The 17,234-nt window shown below is 50.4% G+C and overlaps 1 protein-coding gene across 6 annotated transcripts in view; it reads right to left on the bottom strand.

Moving 5' to 3' along the window:
* Nucleotides 1-16,947, bottom strand: part of RASSF2 (Ras association domain family member 2) — a 40,012-nt gene extending 23,065 nt beyond the window's left edge. Inside the window, exons 1-3 of one of the 6 annotated variants that reach the window (XM_037495146.2) lie at nt 16,873-16,947; nt 15,686-15,762; nt 4,953-5,197 (exon numbers count right to left, since the gene is read on the bottom strand). The gene's annotated coding sequence lies outside the window, so the exon portion shown is untranslated. Of the gene's footprint in view, nt 1-4,952; nt 5,198-5,279; nt 6,181-15,685; nt 15,763-15,937; nt 16,070-16,348; nt 16,370-16,872 lie in introns of those variants that run through there. The other 5 variants (XM_037495180.2, XM_037495139.2, XM_037495155.2 and 2 more) reach the window with 5 other exon arrangements.
* Nucleotides 16,948-17,234: the final 287 nt, after the last annotated feature.

Genomic DNA, 17,234 nt, shown 5'->3' with positions numbered 1-17,234 from the left:
TCTGACCTACAGAACTTCCAGCTAATAAATTGATGTTTTTTAAAGTCACTGAGTTTTGATCATTTGTCATGGCAACCACGGGAAACAAGCACAAAGGTCCTCCAAGGAAACCATATGTTGAGGGGAAAAAGTGGAGGGTTGAGTTCATTCATAAACTTCATACTGTGTGTACCTAAAAGAGGTATCCTTAGAACACAGTTGATCTCTCTCAATTTTCATTTTTCTCTACTTTTCCAAAAAGGAAACAAGTGATTAAAATTGGAGTACATGTGTACTACCAAAAAAGGAAGAAAGAAAATCAGGCAAGTGAGAAAGTTTTTTAAGTAGTGATTACTCATAACTAGTGAGCAAACTTTTTTTTTTAAAAAAAAAGGATCGCCCTTCAATGTATGTACAGATCTATACTGCAGCAAACATTTATTTCCACCTAATTGTGCCAACTTTTGCACTTACGAGTGGCGATTCAGTGACAGGGACAGAGGGGATCCTGACTCAGACTGAGGGCAGCAGGGCAGCTGAGGAGGTGAGGTCACCAAGGAGAGAGCAGAGCAGGCTGAGGGGCTGGACCATGGGCTGGACTCCAGCGTGCCCCACAGATCAGAGAGGGGTGAGGAAAACAGGGAGGCCCTGGGATGCAGACAGCCAAGAGCACATGGTGCCTGTGGAGGCAGCCATGGTCAGCAGAGCCAGTGGCTGGTGATGGGAGCACAAGGAAGGGACATCCAGAGTAGGTTCTGGCTCATCACATCAAGTCCTGAAGCACCTTGACCACAGCCAATTCCACAGCCTCAGTGTAGCAGAAATTGGACTCGTGGTGCCTGGCCATCAATGGACCTTGTCACCCTGAACATCTGAGTCTTTCTCCAATCAGGAAATATTATTCTATTCTTTCTTTGATGAGTGCTTCTCTTCCTTCCACCGTTGGTTCTCCAGCAGTGTCTGTCCCCTCTGTGAGGCACTGTCCAGCCAAGCATCCCTCCATTCCTGCAACTCTCTTCCAAGTCTCATATCATGTTTACATAATCTCTATTTCTTTATTTTCCTCAGAACTCTCCACTGAATCTTTCAGCTCACTGGGTTTTCTGCAGGGTGCTCTCTTGTTCACTGCCTCCATCATAACCTATAATTTAGGAATTTTGTTTCACATCTGAAAGCAATTGTCCCCGCTCTTAAGACAATTCCTTTTTGAGAGCATGTCCTCTTAAAAGCACTCAGAGACATTCTGCAGGGAGGAGGAGGGAGAGGGGTCCAAACTGGGGAGGGAAGGGCACAAGGGACTGTGGTGATGGTGCAGGGATGAATTGGTGGTGGGGATTTTATGGGACTACACCTGAGAGGAGAAAGCAAACATTGTACAAAAATGAACAATGGGGCCTCCATGGTGGCGCAGCGGTTGAGCACTGAGTTGCAAAGCTGCCCGCAGCCTCTGCAGCGCCGGTTTGATCCCCGGCCACTGGGCGAGGGGCCCACATGGCATGCAGACCTCTCCTGCCGCCCGCTGCTCCCCACAGCGATGTATTTCGTCAGTCTGCCTGCTCTGCTCTCCCCTCTGGCTCTGGTGAATTCTCTCACCCTCCCGCGCTTCTGACTGTACCCAGTGCTTGTATAAATAAATAAATAAATCTTAAAAAAAAAAAAGAACAATGATGTAAAATATATATATATAAATTAATAGATTTGAAAACAAAAAACTACTGGCAATACCAGTAGAGAGTTTAAACCTTTTTTACAGCTTTTATGACTATGTGGTACTTGAGAAGAAAAAATAGAAAGATCAATAAAACAATATAACTAACTGAAATAGACCCATATAATTTGGGAACATAGAATGTGGGCTGCATTTCTAAATAGCAAGGGATAATAGATTATTTTTCTTCAATGTGGCTGGAGAATTGGGTGGCCTTTAGGAAAGGCGAAGGTGGGGGGCAAAATCCCTGCCTTATTTCACCAAAAGAAATCAGAGATCAATCCAAAAAGTTAAACATTAAGATGTTGGAAGGAAATGTAGAAAATACACATGTAAACTTGAAGTAGGAAAAACTTTTCCATATAATACCCAAAATCCAGAAGCTACTTTAAAAAAGTTAATTGTTACCAAACAAAAACTTTAACTTCTGTTTAGAAAAAAAATCCTACCCAATTCAAAAGCAAAAAGTTAAAGACAAAATAGAAAAATATTAATAATACATATGACAATAGGCTAATATCCTTAATATGTAAAGGCCTTAATAAATCAATGAGAAAGATTCTATATCCAATAGAAAATTGGGCAGAGAAGATAAACATCTACTTTACACATGCATACAAAAGATACAAATAGTTAATAAACCTGTGAAAAGATACTTAACCTCCCTCATCACTGCTCTTTTACTTACCAGATTGATATAAATCAACAGGTCTGAAGGTGGCCTGATCTTTGCCTCCAGCCTGAACTTTTCTCCACCTTATATTTCTTGGAGAAGGAGGATGAGGAAAATACACACCCTACCATGTTGCTGAGTTGAAATTACAGGTAACAGACTCACACAGCCCTTCCCTAGTCTGTCTCAAGGACAACATCTGCATCTCTCTTCATAAACTTCCCAACCTTCACCGCGAATCACTGCCCACCTGCAGCCAGCGTGGGGCAGGGGCTGGGCGTCAGCTGAAATTACATATACTTTAAGGCAAACATAGCAGCAGCACTAACAAAGGGCAGGAAATGTAGAGGCCAGCCTGTATTCCTTCAGCAGAACATTGTTCCTCACACAAGGAAGGGTTAGAGGAAGATGGCAGTGGACCTGGAATGTGGATTCTATTGGACACTTCCTCTGAGGGCGCCGGCAGTGTCCGCAGCCTGGGCGAGTCTGATTGCTACTCTGCCTTCTCTGTTAATATCAGAAATTTATGAAATAAAAAACTAAAAGTGGGGGTTGGGGGGGGGGAGGCTAGATGGAGTCCTTCCGGACTCCAAAATGTCTTGGAAGAATCATGTGCAAGCATGGATCTCACGATGCCCTGAAAATACACAGCTGACGGGCACCCTCATTTTGAAGAGGAGAAAAGCAGGCCCGGGAGTGAAAGGAGGGGATTCCCATCTGCCAGCTCCTTGAGCATGGAACGGAAACAGCTCACAGCTCACCACACAGACAGGAGGACAGGGGACGAGAAGAAAAGGGCAGATTTGACAGGAATGACTTTTAATGTAGAGCTGCTCTTTGGAAATCTAAAACATATCTAAACCTACTGATCTCCTTCTATCAACGTGGTTATTTACTCCTCAAGAGTTCTAAATCAGTACAGCTTCTCTTTATAAAAACTTGAGATAAAATCCACTGAAGGCCTACCAACTATCTACAAGGTACATCTGCTAAAACATCTGTAGACAAGTAGAATTTGTCCAATTGGAATTTGAGCCACCCAGGCCCTCATCGTGTTACAGACCCTTTGGGGCCACCAACCAGCCAAACCTCCCTTCTGTGATGACTTCAGGCCCTGGCAGAATGTTCTGGGTTCTCCTCAAGGCCCTTAAATGACTGGGCCAGGCCATCCAGCTCCTCAGGAGAGCCTCGTGTGTCCTGTGGAGACCCATCCATTACTTCCCGCCTGCTTCAAAGACAACTTAGGACACAGAATTCCCTAAGAGCCAAGAGTATCTTTACAAAGGGAAGGTCCTAAAACATTGAACTTGACGACCTCACAGCCACAGAGCACCTTCAAGGCTTGCTTTTCATGCTCCTTCTCAAATGCAAGCAAATGCACATGTTCCCTGAACCCTGATGCAAAACTTAACTCCAAGGTTAACTGCCCCTTGGGCAGTGTTGGGAGGATGGGTACTCACACCTCAGCCAGTCCTTCTTCACAACATTTACACTACACAGAAACCACCTGTCTGCTGCTTCATTCCTTCCCTGCATCTGGAGTCTCTCTGAACCCGCAGCTCCCAGCCTATGGAGCTGTCCGGCAAATATTCCCATTATCATTATTATTTCGTCAAAGGAGAGAGTAGGTTCAACAGCCAGGCCCAAGAAAGCTAGTTTGCTCTCTTAGATTAGGGGACTCCTAGAAGTGGAGCCCCAAAGAGGATTGTTGTGCAGATGATTTGCTGAGGATGTGTTTCAGGAGACGTCTGCACGGGGTGAGGGAAGCAGGAAGGGCCAGAGGAAATTGCTCACGAGCCATGGGAGTTCACCTGGAGTCCAGCCATAGTTTGATCTTAGGAGGGCTCTGAGGTGTGAATAACTACAAGGAGTTGCTCCCATCTTGAGACAGGCAGACCAGGCCTCTGTAACCCAGTGCCAGTCGCTGGCTGAGGGCCACCCCAGGGAGGAGGGGGTGGGTTCACAGGCATCTCCCTGAAGGAGCAATTCTCAGGACGAGCAGGCAGCTAATATCCGTCAGCACCTATAACACCCAATAGGCAAAGGGTGGGTGCCAGCAGCGTCCACTACCCCCGCGCCAAGTTGGCCTAAAGCAGCTCTGTCACCTTCTCCTAATCTCCCTCAGAGTTGAGAGGAAATGGCTGCCCCCTCAGGACCCATGAAGTGAAGCTGCAGGGATGGGGACAGAGTGCCCAGGACCAGTGAAAACTTTGTAGCAGTTGCACAAAAGCTCCTTCCTTTCCTTTTCACAGACCCCACACAGGTGTTTCCAGCCTTCCACACCAGATAGCCTCAAGAATAATTGAGGCACCACCCACGCCCTTGAAATTCACAGGCTCAACTTCCTGTGAGGAAGACAAATACCCAATTCTCAGAAAGTTTGAGAAAGTGGGAAAAGGCATCCAAAGCTCTCCCAAAGACCACAGAACCTCCTCTCCTCATCTCTTGATTCCTCCAAGCTCCAGGGCCCTCACTGCTTTGTCGGGGCGCCCGGAGGACACACAACACCATCAGTCGCGTCTCAGAGCATCCCCAGATGCTAGCTAGTCCCCACACAGTTTAATTCCAGGCTAGAGACTAGGGTTCTCTTACCTTATCGATCGACTGGAAAGTTGCCAGTGGGAGAGTAAATGCAGAACAGAAAGCTGGTCAGCTCCTAGCAGGAAAGTCCAGGGTGAGACAATGACCCGCTTTAGTGGTTTCTTCGTTTTGGTTTTCCAAATGTCCTCCTGGTTGTACACCAGAAGCCAGGCCTCAGCTCACAGGATAGAGTGTGCGGTGGGAGGGTTAAAGCCAATTTATAGGAACCAGGCATCCCGGTCTCTAGGAAAGCATTGCTAGGAGAAAGAGACAGGCTCAGGGACAGAACTTTCCGTGGAGAATTCCCAGGGCACAAAGCCCACAGAGCCACTTCCTTACCGGCAGGGAGAGAGCTGTGTGCCCTTGGCAAGTCCTCGGTTGAAACTGAAGGGGGAAGGAGGAACAGCTGGCCTTGAGATTCACATCTCAGAAGTTCTAATTCTGGGCGCTGATTAGCCCAGAATTAGATAGGGTGCGGGGACGCAGAAGGGGTGGTTTAAAACTCCCAATGTCCAGGCTACAACCTGGACTGTTCACATCAGACTCTCCGGGAGGGGCCCGGGTATGAGCTTTTTTAAAGTCTCCATAGGTTGAGCCAGTGTATAACTAGAGTCGAGGAACACCAGGAAATCAGGTAGGGATAGAGCTTTGTAGGCTGAGGACAGCACCAAATGCATCTCAAAGCAGCCTTTTAAGAATGGAAGTAATCAGGGGGCCTCCCTGGTGGTGCAAGGGGTTAAGCACTTCACCATGAAGCAATCCGCAGCCTCTGAAGCATGAGTTCGATCCCCGGCCAGCCAGAAGGCAACCCACATGGCGCAGCAGACCTCTCCTGTCTTGCCTGCAGCTCCCCTCAGCAGTGTATTTCAGTCAGTCTGCCTGTTCTGTTCCCCACTCTGCCTCTGGTAAATCCTCTCACACACATACACACACACACACACACACACACACACCCCACATCTCTGGTCCGTACCCCAGTTCTTGTATGCATAAATAAATAAATCTTTGGGGAAAAAAAGAATGGAAGCAATCAAATTTTATAAAACCAAACTGAGTTGTACGTTTAGCTCCCCCCTCCCCATTACTGACATTTCAAAGGGGGAAGCGGGCAGTGTAGAGCATCCAGGCACTTCAGAGGATGAGTGTAGACAGGCGCAGAGCTCATGAAAGAGCAACTGCAAACCAGGGCACCACGCCTACAGAAGCCAGGAAGCCAGCCCTGGGCCCCAGATGCAAAGGAAATGCTCGCTGGAAGCTTATAGCTTCCCCTTTTGGGGCCTGCCCCCACCTCTTCTCTGAGCCCTGCCCTTCCCCCTGGGGGCAAGTTGTAGTTCTTAGGTTAGAGAAAAAGGTCATCAGACATGGTGCTTCATACTACAGTGTTAAAGACTGCCGCTTCAGTCCCTGAGGGACTCTACTTTGAACCAAGTCCAGAGTGCTAACCCCCCACACTTCGACCCCCTCAAATGGGGGCAGGAAGAAGTGTCCATGGCAAACAGGAAACTCTAGTTCTATTGTGCCACAGAAGGAAGGAGACTTGAGCTTCAGCCTGGAATCCTGCCAAGATCTAGAGATTACAAGAGATTCTACCTCATGGTCTCTGAACCTGAGCCTGTGCTACACGTGGACAAAATTCCCCTGCCTCAGGAGGAAACAGGGCACACTTGGCCTCCTGCCTGCATGCTTTGTTCAATGAAGGCCCACTTACTGGTCAGACCCAGGTCCTCTGGGAGCCATTCATCCCAAATCAATCCCCCCACCCAATGTAGCGCCTACATCCCATCCCCTTAACCTGACCCCACCCACCCGCCCACAGGGCTCTTCCAATCTCTGCTCAAGAAGGAGTCCAAGGCCTCCCCGGTAGTGCAGGGGTTAAAGTCTCAGCACTACCAAGCTATTGCTAGCCACTGCAGCATGAGTTCAATCCCTAGCCAAGGAGTTACCCACACGGCGCAGCAGACCTCTCCTGTCTCACCCGCTGCTCCCCTCAGCTGTGTTTCCGTGGAGAATTCCCAGGGTACAAAGCCCACAGAGCCACTTCCTTACCGGCAGGGAGAGAGCTGTGTGCCCTTGGCAAGTCCTCGGTTGAAACTGAAGGGGGAAAGAGGAACAGTCTGCTCTGCTCACCACTCTGCCTCTGGTGAATCCTATCACTGCCCCCCCCACACACACCTCTGGCCTACACCCCAGTTCTTGTATGCATAAATAAATAAAAATAAATCTTTTAAAAGTTCAGCATCATGTACCACCAGAGGGAGAGTGAAGGCCAAGTGTGTTGCGTGTATGTTCTCCATTTCTTAGGTCTGTTTGACTGTAAATAAAAACCTGCCCTTCCCACCCCAAAGAATGCTAAGGGGCAGGGAAGGAGGAGAAAGTATTTGGGAAGAGGCTGGTCTGCCCTGCCTGAAGTGGGATGGCACTGACCTGAAGGCAGGCAGGCCAGCAAGGGTTTAGTTCAAGAGCACTGGCAGAAGACAACTCACGTCTGCCTTCACACTCTCCCTACCAACAGCCATCGTGTTATTACTGTGCTAACAGCAAAGCAACGAATATGAATACAAACAGCTGCCACAAATCCCAGCTTACACAGGGCAGGCGATTACCTGCTTCCATTCGTTCAATCCTAATAACCACCCCAAGAAGAAAGGAACCCTGATGTCCCCACTTCGCAGACGAAACTATCGCAAAGTAACTTGTCCAAAGATACAAGATCAAGGAGGGTTAGAGCTAGGATTCGAACCCAGGACTCTCTGGCTGCAAAGTAAAACCCCTGTTGTCTACAGCTTCTCTTGTGGTGAAGGGGAAGAAAGCTTTCAGCTAAAAATCACCTGACCTGGCCATTCTGGTTCTCATGCCAGCACATCAGAATCCTCTGGAGGGTTCACTAAATAGAGGTTACGGTGCCCCCAGCCCCCAGTTCTGACTCAGCACTTATGGAGTGGGGTCTGACAATGTGCGTTTATCAAAAAGCCCCCAAGTGGTGTGGCACTGCTGATAACCAGATCTTAGAAGCCTCATCTTATCCATCACAAGAACCCATGGCACAGGCTTTATTTTCACCATTTTACAGATGGGAAAGAGAAGATCCCGGAGGTTAGGGGACTTGTCTCAGGTCACAGAGCTGACAGGAAGCCCAGTGTTTTGTCTCTGGTTCCCCGGCTAAGCTTCTGGCTGGGAGGCAGGAGTAGGCTGGTTTCAGTGGCCAGTCACATTGGAGCCACGGGGAAGGGAGGCGACTGCGGGACAGGCCTGCAGGATGGAGACCCTGTCCAGGGCCCAAGCACTCGCGGTGTCACAGGGCCATGGATCTGAAATCACATCTCAGCCCCCGTTTAAAGAACGAGCTACCCCCTCACACTCAAGGGCCCCACAAACTGCCTGTCACCCCCCCACCACCCCCACCCCCCACCGCCCCAGGAAGAAGCCCGGAAAGCTGACAAACCAATATGAGGTACAATGCAGGCACAAGACTCACACTGGCAGCCTCGTTCCTTCCTGGAGACAGCCCCTGCCCAGCCCACTGCCAGGCAAGGAACTGAGATGCAGCAGGTGGCCACACTGGGATCCCCCAGCAGCCTGGTCTGCCAACAGCCAAGCCCCTGCTCTTTCCAACGCCCCCACCTGCCCTCCTGCTTCCACACACAAGACCGAGAGCCCCAGTACAAGCTGGGGAAAGAGCTGAGGAAATGGTCCTGGGATTCCAGCCGGAAAGACCTACCTCCCACCCCCACAAGAGGAGGCCAGGTGAGACCTGGAAGGTCACCCCTGAGACCCACCCAAACAATCACTTCCAGGCCCGGAAAAGCAACTACTTTTTTTACAGGAAAGTCCCACCGTGGGCCACAGTGACCTTCTGGATGAATGTTTAGAAGAAATCCATGACCCTTAGCTGTGTATTATGAGAACTAGGCCAGAAAAAGGCATAAAGTAAAACCTCACTATAAAAAATCTCAATATATAAGGAAGGAAAAAAGAAATAAAAACTGCAGAAAGAAAAATTATAGGTGTATATAAATGTATAAGTATGGGTACAAAAGGTAGTGAGTGTGTGTGTGAGTGTGTGTGTGTATGTGTGTGTGTGTGAATGTGTGTGAATGTGTATGTATGGGTGTATGGGTATGCGAAAGAAAGTGTGAGGAATGAGAATTTAGACTGGCTCAGAGAAACCAAAGTTGTAGCATGTTAACCCTCCAGTATCTACAGTCGCCTCTGCCTCCAGGAAGCAGCACCTCCATCACCTTCAACTAGAGGGGCTCTGCTAAGATGCACCCCTCATGTGCTGCAGTTCAACAAAGTAGGAAGCCAGAGTGCCAAGCGGGGCCAAGGACAGAGTGGGAGGCTGGTTGGGGTCACCCTGGCCTTCACAGGACAACTGAGACTCGGCATCCCTTGACCTGCATTTCTCAAAACTGAGAGCTATTTTATAGAGTAGTTTTAATGTCCTACCTGGGTGAGGACAAATGAAGTTCTCCTCCAGCCCCATAATTACAAGATTTAAGTAGCACCCTGTTCCACAGGGAAGGCCCGAGGCCTGTCTCACTCCCAGGCTCCAACCAGCTGCCCAGCTAGGGGCTGCAGCCCTGCAGGGACCGCAGGTGAGCAGGGCCCTCCTCCAGCCGCTTCCTTAGAGCCCAGGTTGCTCTGCCGCCCACACTTCCTGTTTACCAAGTGGCTTCTCTGAGGCTCGTCTCTGACTTCACATCCCCTTCCTAAAGGGAACCCCAGCAACTCTTCCTTTTTTGGCACTATAGGGTGAGACTCTGGGTTTGGAGAGATGGCGGGGTTTTCTCGGACCCTTCCTGGTGCCAGGCAGTGTGAGGGGTAGGGGGTTTCCAGAATATTTCCAGAGGCTGAGGGGAAGTTTTCCACAAAACCACATTCACACCCTCTTCTGTCTGCCCTGCCACCTGTGGACTGACTAACGCTAAAGAAAATCAGCACTAGGAAAAACAGAACTTCATAAATGATCTTCAAAGGCCATCTCAGTCAAATATTTATACTTCCCCAATTGTCTGCCTCCAGCTAGGCAGATAGGAAACAGAAAGAGCTCAGCAAAGAAACTTCAGGCAGCCCAGGGAGCATGTCTATCCCTCCCAAACACATTCTTTCACCACCTCGCTGAAGGATCTGGCGAGCCCTTCTGGGGATCACTTGACATGGAACTTAAAGCATTTTCCACAGAACGAGGTGTTCCAGAGAAAAGCCACTCAGCCTGCTCCTGTGATCCCTGACTACAGCCATGCAACTTAGTGTCCCAATTCTTGGTCCATAAGCTTCCTGCCTCCTCTCGCTTCAGAACAGAACCTGAAACTTACACACCATCTTCCCTGCCCCTCCTCCCCGCATTGCACATGTCACCTACGCAATCCATGCCCCAAGTACCCACTTGATCAACCACGTGGAGCTTCAGCAGAGGGCACTGATCGTCCGAGCTGCCCTGCCCCCTGAAGCACTTCGACCCCACCAGCTAAAGTCCTCCCTGCACACAGTCAGGCTGATCCAGTCTGTGGGTAAAACTTTCAACAGCCATGCTCACAGTCACCATGGCGGGTATTTCAGAAGTTGAGTCAAGCAGCAGGGTCTAGAACACACACAAAGGATGCCTGAAATAGAAAGGTGAAGACATTTGTCTTCAATTATCAGGGAAGAATGATCTCAGCAACACACTTCCACCTGGTTGGGACCTCTACCACTGCAGACCAGCTGTTAGGTTCGAGGCATGGTGAGCCCCAAGTACACCTCCAAATGACCACCTCATACAGGGCACCCTGCAATGGGATGATTCGGCAACAGGGGCCTGGTCCAAAGCCCAGCTGTCAGAGACCAGCAAGCCACACCGTGGGCAGCCCTCTCAACCCCTGAATGCCGACTCCGTGCTGCCAGGCTGAGAGGGAGGTCAAACCATGACCTCCACCCTAGGTGATGGCAGCGGAGCAGGAAGGACCTCATGGCACAACCTGAAATGAAACCACCAAAGACCACATACCACAACTCCCTCCCAGGGTTTTCTCTTTCCCTTTCTTTTTAAATTTTAAACATATAGATAGACAAAAAGAGGAAGATCCACAAAAGAGCAATTATTGAACCATTCCAATTCTGTAAGGTACCTAGAATAAGCAAATCAGTAGCTGTAGTAAGTAGAAGTGAGGTTACCAGGGATGAGGAGGAGGAGGGAATGGAGAGCTCATGTTTAATGGAGACAAAGTCTGTGCAGGGGATGATGGAAAAGTTCTGGAAATGGATAATGGCAGTAGTCATAAAATACTATGAATACACTTACTGCTACTGCTATGGACTGAATGTTCGCTTTTCTCAAAAAGTCATGTGCTGGAATCCTAACCCGTAATGGGATGATATCAGGAGGTGGGGGTGTTTGGTGGGGTGATTAGGTCATGAGGGTGAAACCCTTATGAATGAGATTACTGCCCTTTTAAGAAACCCCAGGAGCTCCCTAGCCCCTTCTTTCTACTCAGTAAGAATGCAACACCAAATATGTGACCTAGAAAAGGATCTTCACGTGGCCATGCTGATCTCAGACTGCCAGCCTCCAGAACTGGGAGAAATAAGTGTCTGTTGTTTATAAGTCACCTAGTCTCTAGTATTTTGCTATAGCAGCCTGAAAAACTAAGCCAGTCACTTAATGGTACACTTAAAAATGGTTAGAAGGAGGGCCCTCCCTGGTAGCACAAGGGGTTAAGCACCGCACTATCAAGCAATCAGCAGCCTCTTCAGCACGAGTTCAATCCCCGGCCAGCCAGGGAGCAACCCACATGGAGCAGCAGACCTCTCCTGACTCTCCCGCTGCTCCTCTCAGCAGTGTACTTCAGTCAATCTGCCTGTTCTGTTTCCCACTCTGTCTCTGGTGAATCCTCTCACCCCTCACACCTCTGGCCTGTACCCCAGCTCTTGTATGCATAAATAAATAATTTTTTTTTAAAAAAAAAGGTTGGAAGGGTAGTTTTTTGTTGCATATTTTGCTATAATAAAAAAGATTAGTATAAAAAAGATTAAGATCATACTCTCCCAAAATTTCACCAACCAGCAATCACTGTCAATTAACATTTTACCATACAGCCTTCCAAAAGAAAATATAAATGAGTGACATGATATATTTTACAAAAGTAGCACAGTTTGATAACCTAGTTTAAGAAATATATCATATTTTTCCATGTCAGTTTATACACATCTGTATCTTTTATAGCCACGGGGCATTCCAATGTATAGATAGATCATAATTAATAAATTTATGTTTGTTGGGCATTTAGTCTCCACTATTGTTGTTATAAATGATGCTGTAAAGGACATCTCCTTGCACATACTGCTCTGCACTTGTCCAATTATATGCTTAGAATAAGAATTCCTTTGAGCGGAATTGCTGGTCCAGGGAATCCCCTATGTAGGACTGTCAACAGAACATTATGAGTAAAACCCACAGCTGTTGAATTCTGTCATATAAAAGTCTCTTTCTCCGTGGGCTTTTCTTGGATTCTACTTGGGTATCTGTGACACAGCCCAGTGATTCAGGAAAGTAGGGATCATTTTTTCCCAAAAGAAACCAGCTCCTCCCTCCCAGCCCTCAGGGCTCCTGTGGGGACACACTATACTGTGTGATGAAGTGAAACTGGTACACACAGAAGGCAGAATTTTACTGAGTAAAATGTGCACTGATTCCCCACTGCCAGTAGGAAAGATGCTAACAAAAGTTTTGGAGGGTCCCATGGTGGGCAAGCAGGTGTGGACACATGAAAGCTTTTCTTTTGTTAAAGGTTTTGCTCTTGTGAGGACAGGAGAACGTAGTGGCCTCTTCCGAAGAGACCCAGGGGTTCAAAGGGACCCATGGACTCATCCAATCCATGGCTTGGAGATAGGGAAACTGAGGCCCACAAAGACAGTATAAACATCTTAATGATGGAACAGTTCTGGAAATGGATAATGGTGGTAGTCTAAATCTTTAAATGAACCCCAGAAGTGTCTCACACACCATGACTCATCCAACTGTTCCTGGTAGAGCTTGAACATATCCCAAATTTTGGCCATGTGGGACAATTTTTATCCTCCTCACCCCCATGGACAAAACTGGAATTTAAGACCACTGAGGCCACATCCCAGCTCAGTCGTGGCCAGCTGGGTGCTGGAGCTGGCTCCTACAAGCATACAAGGGCTGACAATGCATCTCTTCCCAATTCACTGTTCAGGGATGCCATGTTGGTAGCTTGAAGTTAGCCATGGAGGGAACATTGGCACTACAGAAATCAACAAACACCACAAAAGAATAAGAAAAGCCCTGCTAAGTCACTTTGCTAGTCCCATGTGAACAAGCCAAATGCCCTTCCCCACGCTGTTCTCTGGTTCAGTCACAGCTGTCTGGGGCAGAAGTTCTGTAGCCCCAAGCTGTCATCCCAAGCAGCTATCTCAACCGTGATTACAGACTTGGGTCTGCTATCCCAGAGATGATTAAAAATGACCCTCTGGCTGCCCAGCCAGTCGAGTCTGGAGGCTGTCCCTGTTTATTGTGCCCTGCTTCCCCTGTGCCTCCTGTCTCCCTCCCTCCACTCCCACAGCCATGTCCTCCATGAGAACCCACAAACAGGCCAAGTAAATGAAACCAGTAATCATGGGCCTGTGGGACCTTACCGACCTTAAGGACTTATTTAAAATTCAGGCAGGGAGGCGTTTAAACAGGCAATGTGTCACTGGGGTAAATAACTGGATCGCAGTGTAGAGAGGGAAGGAAAGGTTGGGATGTGGCAGGAGGGGACCACTGCCACAGTTTTATAAGCCCTGTTATAGCAGCTCTGGGCAACTATGGCTTCAAAACACAGCCTGGATATTTTGTTCCATTCCAAGCAGTACTGAGATCTGCCCAAGGTCTCATTCTGGGGGAAATGGGAAGGAGACGCAGGCAAGTCCCAAGACTGCTCATTGTGTCACCCAGTACATCTCTTGGTCTCTTTCAACTTCTCTGAGGGATCCTCTGGCAATAGAGTCTTGCCTCTATACCCTACCTTCCAATGAAGACACTGCCTACCACTATATCCTAGAGACAACTGAAGGCAATAATCAGGCCAAGGTTTTTTTGTGCTTTGGTAACAAGACCCCTTTCTGGCAAGTTCCCCAGTTCAGTCCTTGGCACTCCAGCAGAGGTGCCATGATCCTGGGCACCTCTCCAGCCAACTCTCTGGGTCATTCCTAAGCCACTCACGTACAGAAAGCAGACATGAAGCTTGGCTGTGGGGCATCAAGAAACAGATCAAGAAATCAAAGCAAAACTGGTGTTTTGACAGGTCTCGGTGGGCCAGAGTGGGGAACTGAGAGATTGCATAGAAGATGCAGCATCATCCACCGCCTCTGAAGAACTTCTAAAATAACACAAACTGAAGAGAGCTTGAATCCCAAAACAGAAGATATGCAGAGATGCAGGGAGGTGGACCCTAGAGCCCCAGGGGCAGTCAGACCACCTTCAAGAAGATGGGGGTGCTGCCAGCTGCAGATACAGCAGGTGCAGTTACTGCACAACTGCACATGCCCTGACCCACTCATTAGGATGCAGAGGGCACATCCCCCATCTTCTTGAGGAGAGCACAACTTGGGGCCCCAGATGCCCTGAACTACTCTCAGTCAGGCTCCCCCAATGTACCCCTCATTATTCTAATCAGATTTCACTAGATAAAAATGAAGGCAGAGGAACATGGGGATCGCTCTAGGCTGTACCCCAAAGGTTATCCTGTAGCCCCAATATCTACTTCTGCTCTGCCATCTTCTTTTTTTTTTTTTTTTTTTTTTTTTTATTTATTTATTTGTTTGTTTGTTTGTTTTGTTTATACAAGCACTGGGTACAGTCAGAAGCGCGGGAGGGTGAGAGAATTCACCAGAGCCAGAGTGGGGAACAGAGCAGGCAGAAGGAACGAAGTACACTGCTGAGGGGCGCAGCGGGCGGCAGGAGAGGTCTGCGCGCCATGTGGGACCCTCCTCCAGTGGCCGGGGAGCAGCTGGGGATCGAACCGGCGCCGCAGAGGCTGCGGGCAGCTTCGCAACCCAGCGCTCAACCGCTGCGCCACGGGGGAGACCCTGCTCTGCCATCTTCTGCATAAGGAACAGGATTCACCTTCTAGACTCCCCAGCACAGGGGATCTCAAGCTACACCATCCCATGCTCCCAGGGGCCTGGGCAGACTCTGGGCCTCCAGGGCAACTGCTAGGCCTGCTTTCCACAGCTACCCCAGTTTAGCCACCCCAGCTCAGCCATCATTTGATATCCGAACCCATTGACCTGGAAGGGTCCCAAGCATCAGGATAATCTGTCTAGAGGGAAAAGCATAGTTGCTGCTCACATTCAGGGCCTCCTGCCAGGGTTTCTAACCCCAAATGGGTCCCTCCCAGGTCCACTCCACACTTAGTCCCTGGGGCCCTACATTTAGATACTTTTTTTTTTTTTAAATGAACGCTCCTCAAACAATGCAATGTATCTTAGCCATGAGAAGTTTCTTTAATTCTTCAGTCCACGTGCAGAAAATGTTCCCATTGAGTAAATGCAGATTGACAAATTAATCCCAACTCAGATTCCTCCTCCAGATGTTCTGGAAAAAAGGCTCCTGGCTCAGTTTGCAGCTGTTTCAAAGCATCATTGTTTCTAATTCTTTCCTCCTATTGTAGCAGATCAGTGGCAGCAATCCAGTCCCACTCCAGGACAAGTTATTTGTCAGCTCATTGATTCATACATTCATTCATCTCATGTCAGGTACTTACTGTCAACCTGGTCTCTTACTATAAACGGCCTCTGTCCTCTGGGAAAACACAGTTCTAGGGACGCAGATTCCAGACACCTGGGAATAAAGGGCATGGCAGCGTTGAGAAGCCTCCCCAGCTCACCTTCAGTCAGTGAGGCACAGAGGTACTGTGAACACCCAGGACCCACAGAGCTCGGGCAAGTTCCCCCCACACCCCCACCCCCCAATCCCTCCTCACCCCACCCAAGCTGTGCTGTCCCCAGGTGTCTACCGGCTTAAGAGCAGAGGCAAAGCAGGCTCTCCAAATGCAGAAGTGGCTGGGTCGCCCAAGGCTCCCGTCTCTCAGCCACGAGAGAACATGACGCCGAGGTCCCCAACGACCTCAGGCACGAGCCCCGAAGGCGGGCGAGGGGACAAGGGAGCACCATGGGTGCCCCCGCAACCTGAGTCCCTCTGAAGGCTGGGAACCCTCCGCGCGCGCGCCGCCCACCCTCCGGGGAACTGTCGTTGGGCTGGGAATGGGGAACCGGCTTGGACTCCGGCTCTTCCAGGGCTGCCCATGCACCTGCCGCCCCGTGCCACCCCTCCAGGAGTCCCGCGAAGCCGGGGACGGGGTCGCGACGCCTTTCTGTCCCGGCCCTTGGCGCGGAGAGACCGAAGGACACCCCACCCCCCCGCCCACCTCAGCTGGGGTGCGGGGACGCGGGACTGCAACTTTCTCCGGCCCGAGACGCGTGGGCTGGGGCCGCGCGCCTGCACCGCCCGGGGCGCGCCCGCACACCCGGGAACCCCTGCGCTGGGGGCAAAGGCAGGAAAGCAGAGGCCGGCGAGGGCTGAGAGGCTGGATTGCATCGGGCAGGGGACACCTCAGGAAAACTTTCGCCGAGGCGGGACAGAGATTTTGTAGAGAGGACCGCTCGGGGGGCAGCACCCCGAGCCAGACGCCCTGCGCCCCGCGCCCGCGCCCCGGCCCTTGCCTGCGTCCGGAGCCGGCTGCATCGCGCGCGCCGCGGGGGCCGTGGGGCTGCAAAGTGACTGGGCGCCGCGGGCGGGAGGTGGCGCCACCCCGCCCGGGTCAGCGTTCAGCCAGCCCGACTCCAATCCAGCGGGCTGGGCAGGCGGCCGCCGAGCGATCGGGGGTCGGGCGCCCCGCCCTCCGAGCGCCCCCTCCGCCGCTCCACGCCCTCTGGCTTTATCTGCCCATACCCAGTACCCGGCCGGACCGTCCTCTCTCCGGGTCTTTCTCTAGCTCTCCATCTCTCCCCACTCCTCTCCCCTCGCCTTTCTTCCTCGCTCCTCTCCCGCCCTCCGTCCCCCCTGGAGGCGGAGCTTCTCCCCTCCCCGCTAGACAATGCTGGGGCTGCGCGCCCCCCTTCGCCGCCTGCCGGGCCGGGCTCCGACCGCCGGCACCTCTTCCGGGCTGGGGGCGGGGAGGGGTGGAAGAAGCGGGGAGTGGCTAGGGGGGAGCAGCAAGGGGTGGGGGGCCGAGTTGTCTCCCCTCACCCCAGTACCGCTCTCCAAAGGGGGAAGAGCTGCTCGCCCTGTGACAGCCACTCCCTGGGAGAAGT

The sequence above is a fragment of the Talpa occidentalis genome, unplaced genomic scaffold (genome assembly GCF_014898055.3).
Source record: "Talpa occidentalis isolate TD23 unplaced genomic scaffold, MPIMG_talOcc4v2.1 talOcc4.10, whole genome shotgun sequence".
In the NCBI taxonomy this organism is placed as follows: domain Eukaryota; kingdom Metazoa; phylum Chordata; class Mammalia; order Eulipotyphla; family Talpidae; genus Talpa; species Talpa occidentalis.
This window is presented reverse-complemented; position numbering and strand designations above follow the sequence as displayed.